Source organism: Miscanthus floridulus, chromosome 8 (genome assembly GCF_019320115.1).
Source record: "Miscanthus floridulus cultivar M001 chromosome 8, ASM1932011v1, whole genome shotgun sequence".
NCBI classification, from domain to species: domain Eukaryota; kingdom Viridiplantae; phylum Streptophyta; class Magnoliopsida; order Poales; family Poaceae; genus Miscanthus; species Miscanthus floridulus.
Genome location: NC_089587.1, coordinates 95,319,434 through 95,337,306, shown reverse-complemented (window position 1 = coordinate 95,337,306; position 17,873 = coordinate 95,319,434).

Here is a 17,873-nt window from a genome sequence, read left to right as displayed (position 1 = left end):
ACTCTCCTATCAAGGGGTCCAGGTCCCCGTCCGAACTTGGACTCTAAGCCCCCACTAATGAGTCCCGGACTCAGCGTGGTGCTTAGACCTCCACCATCCCTGCCTCCAATCAGTTGGTCCAGAAAGAGCCAAAACCCATGACAAGAGAGCAACAAGCCTTCCCACTCCCATAAGCAAGTATATGCTTAGGATAATAAGTCTATGACCTAACTATCATCCACAGCAATGGACGGTCCTTAATCGACATGGATTGGGAAAATAGTGTAACCAAGCTTTGCCCCATTGGCCGTGGAACACAACCTATTACACCCACCAATACCCATACCATATCCCTGCCCAGTCTCTATTTTCTTTCACCATTTTATCATGAGAGTAATAATAATAATTACCTATTGTGAGTAATGATAGGTTACACTACCGATAGCCTAAGCATAGCAGCTACTCGACCTATGCTAGTAGGACTCATAGGTAGGTTTATCTATGCATGTAGTTTCAATATAAATCCTATAATGTAAATGCACATCATATATATATATATATATATCCAGTGATTATTCAAAATAAGGGTTATGCACCGGGGCTTGCCATGGATAGGCGGATTGTTAGCTATGTCAATCGTCGATGGCTTCGAGGCTTCCTCCTGTACGAGGTCCTCCTCCCTATACTCCTCGATCACCTCCTCGTACTCCTGCTCTCTGGTGGTCACGAACTCCACCAACTCGTTCTCTACATGCATTCAACGATGATGCAACACTTAGTATTTTAGCAACAACAACTCTTAAAATAAGAATACATCTACTAATCTACTAAGCTAACTCTAATGACTAAGATACTAAGCTAACTAGTACAAATTCATCTAACACATATTAACTTAACAACTAAAATATATTCTTGCTTCTACTAGCGATTTAACATATATTAAAATAAGGAGTATCTAACTACCCTAAATCTTAGCCTATTCTAAGGCTACAAAAATTACAGCGAGCTCATAATAATACTAGAAAACTACCATAAAATTTTTAGAGCTAAAGCTATTACCATTTTGCCACAAAAATTCCTACAATTATTAACCTAATCATATTAAGTATTTCCAATTGATTAATAGACCTTAGTTTCATCATAGATATGTATGAAATAATTATACTAATAGATAGATAAAGAATTTAAGAGCCTAACAAAATTGGTTTCATGATTTTCTGACACCTATATGAATTTTTGTTAATCATCAAAGTTCAGCACGAAAACTAAAATATAAGGCTATTTCTATTTTTTTAATAAAAGGAAAAACGAATTCATCAGCATGGCCCACAACCACGCGGACGTAGGCCACTCATGTGCGGCGCGCACGCATGTGCGGTCCATAGGCGTGGCCCACGTACACAGGCCGACCCATGGCGGGAGGGAGCCTGCACGTGTGGTGCTTTTGCAAAAACATCCTTGCTCTTTGTAGTATTAACGTAGCTCTTATGCGCCCTATTCCTATAGTTGGCCCTTACGCCGATAGGCCCTTTCCCTAACCCATCTTTATATCTGGCCGGTCCCCGACGCCCCGCGCTCGCTAGCGCGGTGTCGGTTGGCATGGGGCTGCCACACTAGCCAATCGAGAGCCCCTCTGACGCACCTAGGAGGACGATCCTCACCTATGGGATGACACGCAACTTCGGGCAGCGGTTGGATGAGCCAGGACGTAGTAGAATGGCCTCTCCACGATGACGGGCACCCTACGGCAGTGGCAACCAAGTTCTGGTGAGCCATAGCCTTTCAAAAGTGGTAGAAACAGCTGGTAAGCACCAGTGAGTCACCACGAACCTACCCGTGGCGTTGGCTCAGCCGAGGATGCCCCGAGCAAGACTGGCCGTGTGCACGCGGCAAGTTCGACGATGGGTCATGGTGGCACTGCCGCGTTAGCGGTGTAGAGACGGTTGTAGGAGTGTGGCTTAGGTGCACATGGCGATGAAGGGTTCTAGACAGGGCTAGTGGCACAGTCAGTCTGGCTCGAGATGGAGAGGTGGAAGCTGTCCACGGTGAGGTGGGCTAGGCCTTAATGGTGCGGTGGCAGAAGTAAAGCTCCAAAATTGGAGCTTGGCCTGGCAGAAATCATTGCGCGGAGGGGCGGTCAGCAAGAGGACATAAAGGCAGAGACATAGGCACAAGGAATTGATTAGAGGTGCTTGCTCTCTAGCTCACCATGACCATGACTCGATGGCGGCAGAAAGCAGAGGTGTAGCAGAAAAAAGGGTGGCGGGTGCGGTCAGTGGTTCAGCTGGCGCATGCCTTGGCAGGGTGCAGTTGTCGTGGTCGAGGGACCTACATCCAAGCATGAGGGGACAAGCATGAGCATCCATAACTAGCCATGGCCCATGCACCATAGTGCCATTAATGTTGTGATGACGACGTGCACATCCACATGCAGACGGCACCCAATCGGGCCAGGGAGGGGGCAACGCGATGCAGGGAGCAGACATGAGTGCAGTAGTGACACAACGGCAGCGGCAGTGACTGCTACCACGATTGCGTCATGATGCGTGACATGGGGGGCAGCAGTAGTAGTGGTGGCAGCCATGGTGGCAGTGGCAGTCGGGCACAGAGAGGACCGACGGGGCACGACAGCTTATGACTGGCTGCAAGCGCTGCAGCCGGAGCGGCCAAGCCGCAGTCAGGCCACGACTAGACCAAGGGCAGCCTCGGCCGGTCGGTGTGCGTCCATGCATGTGCGCACATGGCATAGCCGTGCAGCGACACAGAATGGCCACGTGTGGTGACCACGTGCCCGAGCCTGAGGTTCAAAACTGAGTACGCGCACAAATTTTAAAGCGCCCGTAAAAACTAAATGATTCAATTTGGAACCAAGCCCTCTTCACTACTCTAAAGAGGGCACCTTAGGCTATCAATAAGAGCTACAACACAACACCCCTTCTTAACTCAATTTCATAGAATAATTTGCCAAACATGGCTTTGTCACACTACTGCTCACCTTAGGAATTTTTCTAAGTCTTGAGCGAGATTTGTTTTCAAGTTCTGTTTCTAGACTATTAGAAATACTAGCTAGTAACATTATTTTTCTACAGCAAGAGTTGCATTATTATCTACAAAGTTTGTACTTTAAACTTTATTTAAGTCTCATATATAGGTTCTATAGTAATTTTTGTTCAATAAAAAATAGTTTACACCCCTACTTGTTAACTGTACGAATCATGGAGCAACTTTCGTTTCACATTTTTGTTGATCGTTTTAGTTGCAATGCATTATCTACTCATGTCACCACATGCATTAACACACAAGTATGATGCTCATGACATGTTTTAGTAGATGATTAATGGTGTAACACCGAGGGTGTTACATCCACGATCTTGACACGTGCCCCCATCGTCCTCGACCGTCCTCACCAAGTCCTCTTGCACCTCTGCTTGACTTGGTGAACCACCATCTTGACTTGGTCCACACGGTCTACTCCTCCACATGTACTCTTGTGCATCAAAGTCCCCAACATGATAGCCACCCACGGTCAGTCTTTCAACCATCTTGGTCCCTCGGTCCAAACCTCATGTCCATCCTTCACCACTCCCACTCCATTGACACGACCCATGTCTACTTGACCTTCACCATGCCTATCAACCGGTGTGCTCCACGCATGCACATGAACACATCCAAGAGACATGTTGCACACACATGCACGCTTGGGTTAGTCTCAAACTCAATCGAAGCCTTGATCATCCTTAACAATCACTCATCACAACTCGGCATACAAGAGTATATATCAACCTTGTGTTCGTAAGATGAAGGACCCAGAATGAAAGGTGAAAGACGAGAGGTAGGCGCAGGAGTGCCGGACCTAAAGGGCAAGGAGCTCCAACTCTAGGTTGATGAGGCTCTTGATTGCAATGACACGTCTACTGGGGTGGCCAAGGCCATTCTTGCAGCTTTATCTGTTGACAAAATTATATATTAACACGCTGAAACAATATACGGAAATGTTTTCGATTACTCTTCAATTTCAAGTTTCACAGTAATATCTTGTACTTGCTATATATAAGGAGACTGTTTTGGAGTTCATGGCACTATTTATCTTTAATTTGGTGACTGACTGTAGTAAGCACACAATAGCATGTGCAATTAATATGGCTTATATGATAACCAAGAGCATAATGAGATATATGGACACCTTTGCCTCCTTTGTTCACATCTGTGATCCCCATTGCTTGGTGTTTCTACCATGCACTACTACAGAATAGCACTTCACTACCGGCCTCATCACTGTCGAAATTAAGAGAACTAGTAGTGTTGACCCTTCACTATCGGTTCTTTGCTCTGAAAATCAGAAATTGATTTGGGATGTGACCGAACCGGAAGTGTTGAAAACTATCACTGCCGACTTGTGTCTCTAACCGATAGTGGCTTGATGGCCACATATCACTGCCGGTTTAATCCAAGAGCCAACAGTGATTGGGCTCTATCACTATCGGTTCTATCCATGAACCGACGGTGATAAGCCTACCGCACAAAAAGGCTACAACCATCCTCTCCTTCCTCCTCTCTTCGATCCTGAGAATAGAGGCACACGTTTGGGCCCTTCCCTCCATTGTTGTGGTTGGTCTTCACTATGAAGCTAGTGCTTGGATTTTGAAGAATGGCTTGATCTTTTTGCTTTAAGGTTAGTAACAAACATCCACTCCTTTGATTTTGTTGCTTAATTAGCTTCGTTTTGATGGCTACATTGCTTGATTCTCATTTTAGTTCTTTCTCCATTCTAGAGAGCACTTTTCCATTTAGACATTTGTGCAAGGCTCAAATTGTGGTGAATCCATCATCCAAAAGGTTGGTGTCTATAAACATATTTAAATTCCTAGCTAATTATTCAATGGTGGTCAAGATCATCATTGTTAGTATGTGATGCTATAATTAGTTCTTAGAAGTAGAGTAGATCCATTTATAATTTGTTGAGAAAATTAATCTGTGTGTCACATAACAACGCATTGTTTGGAGCTACATTGTTGTTCATGATCATGTCTCCAATTTTAGACTTATTTTTCAAATTAGTGTCTCCATTTTTATGTGGCATGGAGTAGAATAATTGTTCTTCATTATTGTGCAATAATGTTTTATTTGGCTGTGTTTTCAATTTATATGGGCATTGTTTGGAGCTACATTGTTGTTCATGATCATATCTCCAATTTTAGTTTTTTTAAATAAGTGTCTCTATTTTTATGTGGCATGGAGTAGAATAGTTGTTCTTCATTATTGTGCAATAATTGTTTTTACTATGATTTCCAATTTACAGGGCCGGGGCTAACAATTTCAATTTTCTAATAATTAGTGTACAATAATGTTTTCAAAAAATGGTACTTTCGAGCTACAATTGTTGTTCATGAAGCTCGATTTCTTATTAATTCTTTGTTATTACTATCTCAATATTTTTTTGTGTAGAGATGGATCGAGAGTGGATGCATCTGTCCCGAATGGACAAGCGGTTCATGCATAGCGTCAGCCAGTTTATCATCGATGCCAAAGCCCATGCTAGGAATGGGAACCCTGTCTTCTGCCCATGCAAAGATTGCAAGAATCAAAGGAACTTTCATCAAATTGAGTCTATACGATCGCACTTGATTACCAGGGGGTTCATGCCAAACTATACGATATGGACTATGCATGGCGAGGTTGGTGTGAATGTTCCATAGGAAAATGATGATGATGTGGACATGCCTAACATAGCCATCCACGATACCGATGAGGAACCCAGTGTCAACACAGAACCTATAGCCATAGTTAATAATGTGTTTAGGAACATGGTAGCTGATGACATCGAGGATAATAACGATGGCATTTCTCAGCTGCTACATAATGTAGAGGCCAGATGTCTTAGTGAAAGACAACTGAGAAAGCTAAAGAAAATGAGACAAGACGGCAAAACACCATTGTATAAGAATTGTCCAATGAGCAAACTGGAAGCCAACATCATGTTGTTAGAGTTCAAATCAACAAACGGATTGAGCGATAAAGGTTTCGATCAGTTGTTAGGTATAATAAGGAAAATGCTCCTAGAAAAAATGAGTTGCCAGAAAAGACATACTTGGCTAAGCAAATGATCTGCCCCATCGCCTCGAGGTTGAAAAAATCCACGTATGTTCCAATGATTGCATATTGTACCGTGGAGAAAAATACAAAGACTTGGATAAGTGCCCCAAGTGTGAAGCTCCACGGTACAAGGAAGGGCTGTTAGATGAGGGTATCTAGACCAGAGGAGGTCCCATAAGGGTCGTTTGGTATTTCCCTATAGCTCGCCGAGTGCATAGGCTGTTTGCATGTGCAAAGTCAGCCAAGCTGTTGCACAAGCATGGAGAAGAGCGTAAGAAAGATACAATGATGAGGCACCCCACTGATGGGCATGACCGGAGGACTATCAATACTATGTTCAATAAGGACATCGGTAGAGAGGTAAGGCACCTTTGGTTTGCTTTGAGCACAGATGGGATGAATCCTTTTGACCAGGTTAGAAGCAATCATAGCACTTAGCCAGTGATGCTCTGTATATACAACCTTCCACCTTGGGTCTATATGAAGCGGTCATACATCCAGATGCCACTACTAATCCAAGGGCCAAGACAACCTGGGAATGACATAGATGTGTTTCTAGAACCAGTGATCGATGAACTAGTGGAGATGTTTGAAAAGGGTGTGCTGGATGTTTGGGACGAGTACAAAAAGAAACATGTGACGATCAAGGGAGTACTTATCCCTACAATCACCGACCTGCTAGGTCAAGGTTTGTTGTCCGAAGAGAAGGCAAAAGCCTATATAGGATGTGTCGAGTGCTTGGACGACACCGATGCAGTAAATCTGCTAAATAACTCAAAGATAGTTTATATGGGACACCATAGGTTCCTACCTAAGGATCACCCTTACCATAGGAATAGAAAATATTTCAATGGTACTATTGAGAAACGCTTAGCTCCAAAATATCGAGTCAGGCCTGTGACACTTCGAGAACTCAACAAACTAGAGGTTGTCCTTAGGAAGGGGACAATGCAGTAGCAGCGCCTGATGGGAGCATTTGGAAGAAAAATTTGGTTTTCTAGAAACTACCTTACTGACCATTTCTGAGTGTATGCCACTATCTTGATCCCATGCACATCACTAAAAATGTGTGCGCTAACACGCTTAACACCTTGATGGACACCAAGGGGACATTGAAGGATTTACTAGCCACACGCCTGGACATGCAACACTTGGGAATCAAGAAGGAGCTACATCCCATGGAGCTAGAGAATGGCCAGTTCAAACTTCCGGTTGCCTCATGAACATTGAAGAAGGAAGAAAAGCGTGCACTTATTTATTTCTTCAATGAACTCAAAGTCCCAACAAGCTATTGTGTGAACCCGAAGAGGCTAGTGAACATGAGAGAACTCAAGTTCAACTATGGCCCTATGAAGGCCCATGACTATCATGTCATTATGACTCAGCTGCTCCCTGTTGCCCTGTGTGGTATCCTCCCTCCAGAGGTTCGCACCCCAATCATAAAGTTGTGCTCGTTCTTCAATGCAATCTCAAAAAAGGTCATTAATGTGTCCACGCTAGAGCAGCTATAGTGGGACATAGCCGAAACTCTCATTAGGCTAGAGATCAATTTCCCGCCAACTTACTTTGATATCACATTGCATCTGCTCATTCATCTTGTTGACCAAATTAGAGCACTTGGCCCAATGTACCTGCATCAAATGTTCCTTTTTGAAAGATTGATAAAAGTTTTTAGGAGGTATGTTAGAAACAAATTCAGTCCAGAAGGGGCCATGGTTGAAGGATGGTCAATGGAGGAGGCCATTGAGTTCTGCACATATTATCTGGACATCAAAAGGGTTAGAGTTCTAGAATCTTGTCATGAGGGAAGACTACGTGGCAAAGGAATGATTGGGGAGAAATTTGTTATAGTAGACGACCCTGTTTCTTTCAGACAGGCACAGTTCGCTGTTCTCCAGCAAGCCGAGGGTGTGATGCCATACATTGACGAGCATAGGCAATCGCTACAAACTCTGTATTCGAGCATGTCACAGACTTGGCTGGATAAAAAAACATAAGGAGGAATTTGTCAACTGGTTGCGACGCCGCTTGCTTAGAATAAAGTTGGGTAATCAACTGGATGCCTTAGCCAAGGGACCTTCGAGTACATATCTTAAGTACCAAAGGTATGAGATCAATGGATTCACATTTTACACGGAAAAAAGCATGATGGAAAGAGCACATACCAAAATTTTGGTGTTCGTTTTGATGCTCACGACAAAAACGGCAACGTGCAGGCGACATAATATGGTTTCATAGAGGAGATATGGGAGGTAGCCTATGGTCCGTTGAAGGCAGCTCTTTTTCGCTGCAATGGGTCTAGCTCGAGGAAATCAACACTGACAGCGAAGGGTTCACTACCGTTGATCTCACTAAGACCGCATACAGAGATGACCCCTTCATCCTTGCAAGAGATGTTATGCAAGTCTTCTATGTAAGGGACAATAAGACAAAAAGGAAGGCTAAAAGTAGTCCTAGAAGGAAAAAGGAAGATTGTCGGTGTCGATGGAGTGACGGACGAAGAAGACTATAGGGGCTATCAGGAAATGCCTCCATTCGGGGTGAACGTATCCCTACCTATCCTTCAAGAGAGTGACGAACTTGCTTATGTACGGCTTGATCACAATGAGACCCTCATTGTTGATGCACCTAAAGATAGTTAGATTATTGTTAACTATATAATCATTATTCGGACATTGTTCACCAAATATGTAATCTAATTTATATTTTGTGTGCTTCTCTAAAATTAAATAATTGACTATGTAATCAAATATTGAGATGATGTTCAGAAACACTATTATTTGATAATTATAGACCATTAATTAATTATCATGGAATTAAATAATCGAGACACAAATATTTGTATTATTTTACAATAAATTATATGTATTTACATGCACTAAATGGATAAAAGGAAAAACATAACCTAAACTAACGTAATCCCTAATGCTATCGCAGCGGTTAAGGCCATATAATCTGGACCTCGAATTAATTAACTCCCGTTCAGAGGATAAAACAAAAAAGAAAACGTACCTTGCCGTACTCCCTATCATAGTGCAGCGGTAAAAGCTAGCAAGTGTGAAGCCCGCGCCCTTGGTTCAAATCCTAGGTGCGGCAAACTTTTTTTTATATTTTTATAAATTAAATGAACCTCAACTTAAACTATAAAAATGATAACAAAATGTTTCCTAACGTAAATCCTCCTTTAACGTAGCAGTGAATCCACTAATCCCTCTTTCTCGCTCCCTCGGCTCGAAACCTAGGAGGGACAATTTTTTTTATTTTTTTTATCTTGAGCCTACGACAGGGCTCTGATTTCAAAAAAAATAAAAGTTGAGCGCCTGCGGCTGCGGCAGCTTTGCTAGGCCTATCACTATCGATCTTTTTTCATAAAAACCGATAGTGATACATGGAATCACTGTCGGTTCTATAAATCGGCACTAATGACTCCTATCACTGCCGGTTTTTTTATCAAAACCGACAGTGATAAGAATATTCCCTCCACGTGCCAGTAGTGCTTCCGCTGATCACCACAGTAGGAGCACTGCTCCCACCTACCACGATAGCTAGCCTATAAAATGGCGCCCTGCTAGGGAGTATCTCCACAGCTTGTTGGTTTCTACCAAGGCTTATCAGCCATGATATAGTGTTGTCCTCTCAGAATAAATCAGCACCAGCCGGGCTTATCAGCCTAGAAACCAACCAGCGAACAGGCTGCCTATTTGTTTGCTGTTTATTTCTCCGGATCATTCTCTGCTTGCTAGATCCACACACATGGCCTCTCTATAGGAGAAAGACCTCCACATAAAGATATCATTATGCATCATAGTCCACCAAAATGGTGCACACAAGAGGTACTAGAAGAATGCTACTGTAGATAGAGCAACGCTGAAGATTGGAGACACCACGAGGTTCACAGAGCCATCCGTTGCGGTGTGCTCCGGACTGTATGTCCAGAGAGACATGGCATCCTCCATGCTCGGCATACCTGGTGTGCTCTAGGCAATTTCCTGTCCTAGACAGCATTGGTTCATCGGTGCGAAGCCAAGCTAAATCCAGTGTGCTCTGCTGTGGACTGTACCAAGAAAAAGGCCATGTACAGTAGAGGCATGGATTCATGAGTGCCACCTTATCATCTCCAACCGGTATAGCTCGTAGACCACCTCGGCACTGCTGTTTTGACCCTAGTTGGTGCTAGAAGAATGCTACTGAGGTGGTAAAATTATAATGTGTTGTTACACGTTGATTGTAACATTGACCTGTACGCAAATAGGTCTTTGTTATCGTATATGAAATTTTAGTGTAAGGTATTTGTTATCGTATATGTAATTTATTTCTAATATTTTTATTATTTTTTATGTATTTTTGTACTCTATCTAAATAAATATATCATTGTTGTTAAAAATTTTCCACGGTCCTTTACATATATGCACCTTCACTGTCGGTTCTATTTAAAAACCGGCAGTGATATTCACTTTCACTGTCAGTTATAACTAAAACTGACAATGATGTCCATGCCCCCCTATATAAAACAAACAACTGGCCACATACATCGATCCCACCCACTCACGAACTCTCACAGTCTCATTTCTCATGTTTTACTCTCACTTCTCAAGAAATCCACTCTCTCTCTACGTGATTTGGTCACGGCTTCTGTATTTTTCATTGGTATTGATATGTTGTTTTCTCCAATATTCTATCTATATCATTTGATCTATATTTATATTCATGTTTCTTTGCATTCTACATTTATATATATTCTTAATCCTTGCATTCGATCTATATTTAATTATGTTGCCACATTTTACTTGGAAGATTTTTTTGTGCATATATTTTATGTTCATATTTTTTTACATTTTATTGATCAGATGGTATGAACAATGGACCTCCCCTACCACAAGAACCAGGTTTTCACCCTGGCGATGAGTCATTTTTCCAACATCTTTTGTTTTTGATGCTAACAAATAATTGTAATTAGTTTAATATTATTGTTGCATACATATATGTAGCAGACTATATCGCTAATAGATTGGCTGCGAACAACACTTAGCTGGTCCTTTATCTCAGACATCGTCGAGAACACGACATCTAATGCAAGTGGTCGGCTATGGACGTGTGACCTCGGTTTTTCCATCCCTTTGAGGGGTGCAAATCATCAGAACCTTATCTATGAGATGGGAAGACATAGCCCGAACATGATAAGTGCCCAATTCATTGTCGTGTGCTTCTGTTTAGAGGCACTTCGACATGTTTGCTATGATATGCCTGATTTCTCACACTTCAAGGCACTTGCTTTAAATGTTGGTGATATCCTGGTCCCGCAAGCAAGCGAATGGTTTACGAGCTACAACCGTGCGGATGTGGTAAAATGGTCACTTATACCTGAGTCATGGTTATTTGTTGTTTATTATTGTAATAATATTCTCTATTTTTTTTTCTTTTTCTCCACATACAGATTGCGCACGAGGACCTTACCTATTCTTTATTCTCTAATTTTTGTTTCCATTGCAGAAGTCCCAATCGTACCCGAGTTGCTCCATAGCATCCGTTCTAGACCATGCTATGGAGCAACTCTGGTACGATTGGGACTTTTGCAATGGAAACCTCAGCCAGCTCACTATAGAAGGACATCAGTACTGCATAAGGATTACTTATAGGGGCAGTGGTCATTTAGTAGATTACATCTATGGCCGACCATTCTTTCGGTATTGTGAGGTACGAGAGAGTGCACTCATACGGGCATTGACCTTCATCGATACCAGCGGATACATAATCCATGACATCAATTACCATATATGACTATAGAGGCATATTAGTGTGCGTGGCCCGATCGATCCTGGCAGTGATTTCGATAGTAATTAATGTTTATGTAGCTAGGTTTGCAAGGTTGGAGTTTAATTGGGTTCTAATTTTAATTTGTACGGCTTATGTGTTTAATTATTGTCATGCATGTAATTTGTATAACATTTATTGGGTAACTAGAAATATACATTTTGGTGTCGCATTGGTCTCAAAATTATTCTTAGGCTTGCACGTGACACAGGTGAAGGAAACACTAAGTTTGGGATTTTCTGGAGATGGTTTGCTACTTTCTGAGGTTTAATTGAATTTTCGCGCGACGACACCAATTAATTATAGGTTGAACTGAGTCTACCCATGAAAAGATCCTTAATGGTGCTAAACTTTTACACAGGCTCTCTTGTGCCCTAGGGATAAGAATTTTGTGGAGGACGATGAAAAAATCTATTGGGTCCAAAATGTAATTCACCCTTTTTGTCTCATTCAGCATAGAGAAAAATATATTAATAAGAAAATAATCAGAAAAACCTAAGATCTTGTGTGGGGCCTTAATTTGGGTATACTTGCTTGCCAAAAAAATTCAAGCCATTTTGACATAGGCGGAGTATACATGCTTCACAGAGGTACATGAGCCCTTTCATCGAACCATGACTATACACATAGGTCATCAAGGTTTACGGTGTCGTATTGGTCTCAAACTTTTTCTTAGGCTTGCACATGCTATGGGTGAAGGAAAGACCAAGTTTGGGATTTTCCGGAGATGGTTTGCTACTTTCTGAGGTTTAATTGAATTTTGGCATGACGTCATCGATTAATTATAGGTTGAATGAAGTCTACCCACGAAAAGATCTAGAATGGTGCCAAACTTTTACACAGACTCTCATGTGCCCTAGGGATAAGAATTTTGTGGAGGTCGATGAAAAAATCTATTGGGTCAAAGATGAAATTCACCCTCTTTTCACTCATTCAGCACACAGAAAAATATAATAAATAAAAAAACTGATTAGAAAAACCTAAGATCCTGTGTGGGGTCTTAATTTGGGTGTACATGCTTGCCAAAAAAATTTAAGCCATTTTAACATAGAAATACACATGCTTCTATTTATTCAGTATATAAAAGGAATTTTTTATATATATATAAACATCACTGTCGGTTTCAAAAAACCGACAGTAATGAAATGAAAACAATAGTGATGCTAGTTATCACTGTCGGTTCATTTTGAAAACCGGCAGTGATTTATAAATTTTTTTTAAAAATTATGCCAGCCTTCGGGTTCGAGCTCGGGTCTCGGGGAGCAGAGTTTTGAGTCTTAACCGCTGCGCTAGTATAGGAGGTGTGAAAGGGCTAATTTTATTTTTTCTTTTTGACCTTTTAGAGCGCTTAATAATTTATAAAATTAAACCAAAAAATTTAGGCCGCCTGGGAGTCGAACATGTGTCTCGAGGGCTATATTGCGGGGTCTTAACTGTTGAGCCAGTCGGAGGATTTTGAAAGAAAGGGAAAAGATATTCTACTTAACCCATAACCGCTACACCACCATCACTATCGGGTCTAGGAATGGCCCGACAGTGATGTTGCCTCATCACTGTCGGTTTAGACCTTGCAACCGACAATGATGAACCATTGGGATAAAAGCAAGGCGTAGGGTGAAATTTTCCAAAGTCATTTCAACCCCGCGCCAACCCCTCCCCTCGCGCTGCCGGAGCACCACCCCGCGTCGACGGGCACCACCCCTTCCCCCCGCACACCCGTCCACCGCCCCTCGCACCACCGTTCCTCGCTCCTCTTATTTGACGTCGACGCCCGTGTAGACCCTCGATGCGTCCCCATTAGTCCCACTCCAGCGCCCGCGACGTCGTCCACCGCCCCACGCCGGAGCACTGCGCCGTTTGTGCCCTCGTTCCTTGTCCACGACGCCGGTCGTGCCCCTCCTCCTCCACGCCTACACTCCCACTTCCGAGGCCTTTAGGAGCACGTGGATAGTTGCTTCCCCACCCCCCACGGTGAGTGCATGGCTCACTGCCCGCTATGTGTTTGATGAAATGCCCCATGGTGTGTGCGTGGCAGCGACGGCCAGGATTTGGTAGGTCCTCTCCTGCATTGACTCGTGATCCGTGTGGCATTTGGCATGTTGGGGCCAATGGAACTTTAGGGGTGGGCATTGGGAGGTTTTCAAGGCAAAATGATAGTATCATGGTTTACTAGTGTGGAACTAAGCATGCCATTGTGATCTATTTATCTATACCGCTGACCTCAGTGTACATTGTCCTAATTTTGGCAATGTCACTCTCATTGCTATTTTTTGTTAGCTCTGTTCAGTTTGTTAGTAATGAGCTACTGAATGAGCACTACAGCTGTAGCTAGTGGTGTAGCGACTGTAACCTGTTTGTAGCTGAAGTAAATTTGGATGCATTAGAAAAGTTTGAGTTTAGAACGGTAGGGGCCAAAAAATGCTTAGAAAGTCCTATTAAGTATGGGAATGTCAATCCTATATAAAATTATCTAGAAGCTTGATCAATACATTTATGCCTGCTTTGCTAGTATTAATTTTTTTTGAGAGCCAACTTACGAGAAGAACTGCAGTTACTTAGCGGGGAAAAATGTTAGGCCAATCCATTGCAGGAGTACTAGCAAAAGTACCTAATGTGGTTAAACTCTGTACATTCATTGTCATATACTTATAATCATATTATATACTTTATCTTTTAGATATGAGGGTTCAATAAGATGGCACAATTACTCTACACATAAACATCGTTCTTATTGTGGTATTGCAATGTTTAAGAGTGCCAGTTTTTGCTTGACAAGTTAACTTGATAGCATGATCTAGCCTTTAGGAAGCAACTATTTAAATTGGCCATGTTGAGTGGTATGTGCTTGGTATTTGGTAACTCCACTTTTAGTGTGATACTTGCTGGAACTATGGTAGCATGGTCTACTCCATGGTTCCTATATAATTTTGGTATTGTGCATTAGTATACAACATATAAAGGCTTGCAATTAGAATGAGCTTAACCAGATGTTGGTATCTGTATTTATGCTTGCATTTAGTAGCCTGCCATGATTGCATTGTTAGAAATCATACTTAATCATATTGGTGGGTGAATCATTATTGGTCATATATGATCTCTAATTTTTTAGTGGTTGCTAACTTGCTACGACAGGTTCCCCTTATGTTCATGAATCCTGTTCTATGTTGAATGTTGGTATTTTAAACAACTGTTTTAACTTTTTAGACGAGAAAGTCTTTGTTACAACAACAACAACAACAACAACAAAGCCTTTAAGTCCCAAACAAGTTGGGGTAGGCTAGAGTTGAAACCCAGCAGAAGCAATCAAGGTCTAGGCATGTGACTAGCTATTTTCCATGCACTCCTATTTAAGGCTAAGTCTTTGGGTATATTCCATCCTTTCAAATCTCCTTTTATTGTCTCTACCCAAGTCAACTTCGGTCTTCCTCTACCTCTCTTCACGTTACTATCCTGGCTTAGGATTCCACTATGTACTGGTGCCTCTGGAGGTCTTTGTTGGATATGTCCAAACCATCTCAACCAGTGTTGGACAAGCTTTTTCATGCTAAAATCATGAAGAACAATTTAATTTGTTAGATGTTGCAAGTACCTCTTGTCACAATGTAGCTTGCTCCATGCCTCTTTATCTAGATAATATTTGTTCATTAGCTGTATGTGAACTTAATATTATGATACATCATGTTTGAATGACAACCTAATTTACTTAAATGTATAGCCAACCATGGCATGGTGTGTAGTGCATGTTGGTCACGTGCCTAGGATTTATCGAACCTGGGAAGATTGCTATGCTCAAGTCAATCGCTACCCTGGTAATTTATATAAAAAATACAACACAGAAGCTAAAGCTTTGAGGGCCTACTATAGTCATCCAGCCTACCTTGCAAACCATGGGCAACCAGCCTACTATGGTCCAATGAATGCAAACCATGGCCATCCGCCAGCACTAGAGATTGAAGAGAAGCCACCCGTTGGAGATGTGAAGATTAGGAGAATTGCTCCTTGGTCTTGGAAAGATCTCATGCTTTTATTTATGGCTATGGTCATTGCTTTTCTTATTTGGAAGTTGATGTAGGCTTAGTTTCATAGAACAATAGGTGGAGTTTGTTGTATGTGGTCAATCAAACAATGAATTCGTTCTAGGTGAACATATGTTATTATTAGACTTTGTTGTATGTGGACTTATTATTAGACTTTGCATTAAACATATTATATATATAATATGAACACATGCTATTAGTAGTTGTCCACAGCCAAAACTAACCACGATCGTGTCACAACCATGACTCATCATCGCCTGTTACCCTGTCATCGAAGAACAGATTGGCAACAAGAAGCGACTAATATTGCTGGGATGGGAGAGCCGCATGATCCGACAAATGGTGATGGTGTTAATAAGGACGATGAGAACGAGCAGCCATAGACCCCATTCGACCTGCTCGAGCTGGGTCAAAATGACCAAGATGGCCAGGTAACTTTGGTATCATATGACTATGTAGTCACACATGCTAATCAATTGAGAGGGTCATAGCTTACTTGGAGTCTACAGTAGGAGCCTCCGCCGGTCGAGGAGCCAGACGATTTAGGTAGCAAGAAGGCCAGATCCAAGCGAGGCATGTCAAAGCTTCCTATTGGTAGGAATGCACACTAGCACATCACTGAGTTTGATGAATTTGGGGATCCACTCTCACCGCCTATAGCTTTGACCAAATACAAGACTATCCTCGGGTTACTTGTAATGGACTTCATCCCGATTTGGTACAGGAAGTGGATTGGGAAAGATAATGACCCATAGAGGGTTCCTGAAAGTGAGAAGGATTACATATGGGATATCAAGATCCTAGAGTATTTCACTTTCCCAATGGAGTATGACAAGGAGGTAGTCAAGAAAAAAGCAAAAGAAATCATGGGGACATGCTTCAAGAATTTCAAGGGGACATTGTACAAGCATTTTGTCCTCCAAAATAAAGAGTCAGATTTCGATGGTGGACAATTTAGCAAGCAGGACTTTTGGTAGGATTTCAAGGAATACAGGTTATCCGTGGAGTACTTAGAACTGAGCAGGATGAATAAGGAGAACTCACAGAAAGGGACGAATCCTCATCATCTCGGCTCTCGTGGATACGCTAAAAAGATGCCAGAATTTGAAACAGAACTTGAAAAGATGGATCGCCTTGCTGAGGAAGGCGTTCAGGTTGAGACCACCCATTGGGAGCCAAGATCGGTAATATACTATATGGGGAGGAATGTACACCATGCCAAGGACTAGAGCTTTAGCTCCACAAATCCACCCATGAGCGAACTCATCCAGAGGATCTCCCAGGTAACTAAGGAGCTGAGGCAAGGGACTCGTACTTCTAATAGGGAGAAAGACATGCTCACCCAAGCACTCAGAACCAAGGAGCACCCTGGTCGCACTAGAGGAACTGGTGTTGTTCCTTGGAAACTAGCATTCTCCGAAGAATCTCACACTTACCGAAGCCGCTCGAGGGGTAGAGCGGAACAGGAGGCAGAGTGTTTGAGACGACTAAAAGAGATGGAAGACAGAATAGACACACGGATTGAGGCGATTGTTGAAGCACAAGTCTAGCAAATTTTGCTGTCCAAGGGGTCAGGAGTACCACAAAACTCTACTCCAACCACCTTTAGCCCACAGTTGAGGGGTCGCAGTAGCTACGGATCGACCCTGCTCGATGAAGAAGATGCGAATGAGCCTCATCCGGTGGATGGCATCACTGAACCCATCGATGTGAAGATGTACATCTATTAGGAATGGACAAAGGACAAGGTGGCACTCGGCCAGGCCTGGCCTATGGGAGATGGGACCATTAATGGCCACCCAATTCCACAGGGGTACGCTCGTATCACCATTGATAGAATACTTGATAAGAAGTATAACAAGATACACATTGAGTACCCCGTAGTGGAAGATAGGCTGAAACTTGGTCATAACAAGGGCTCTCAAATGGCCTGGCGCAAGCGCTTTATTAAGA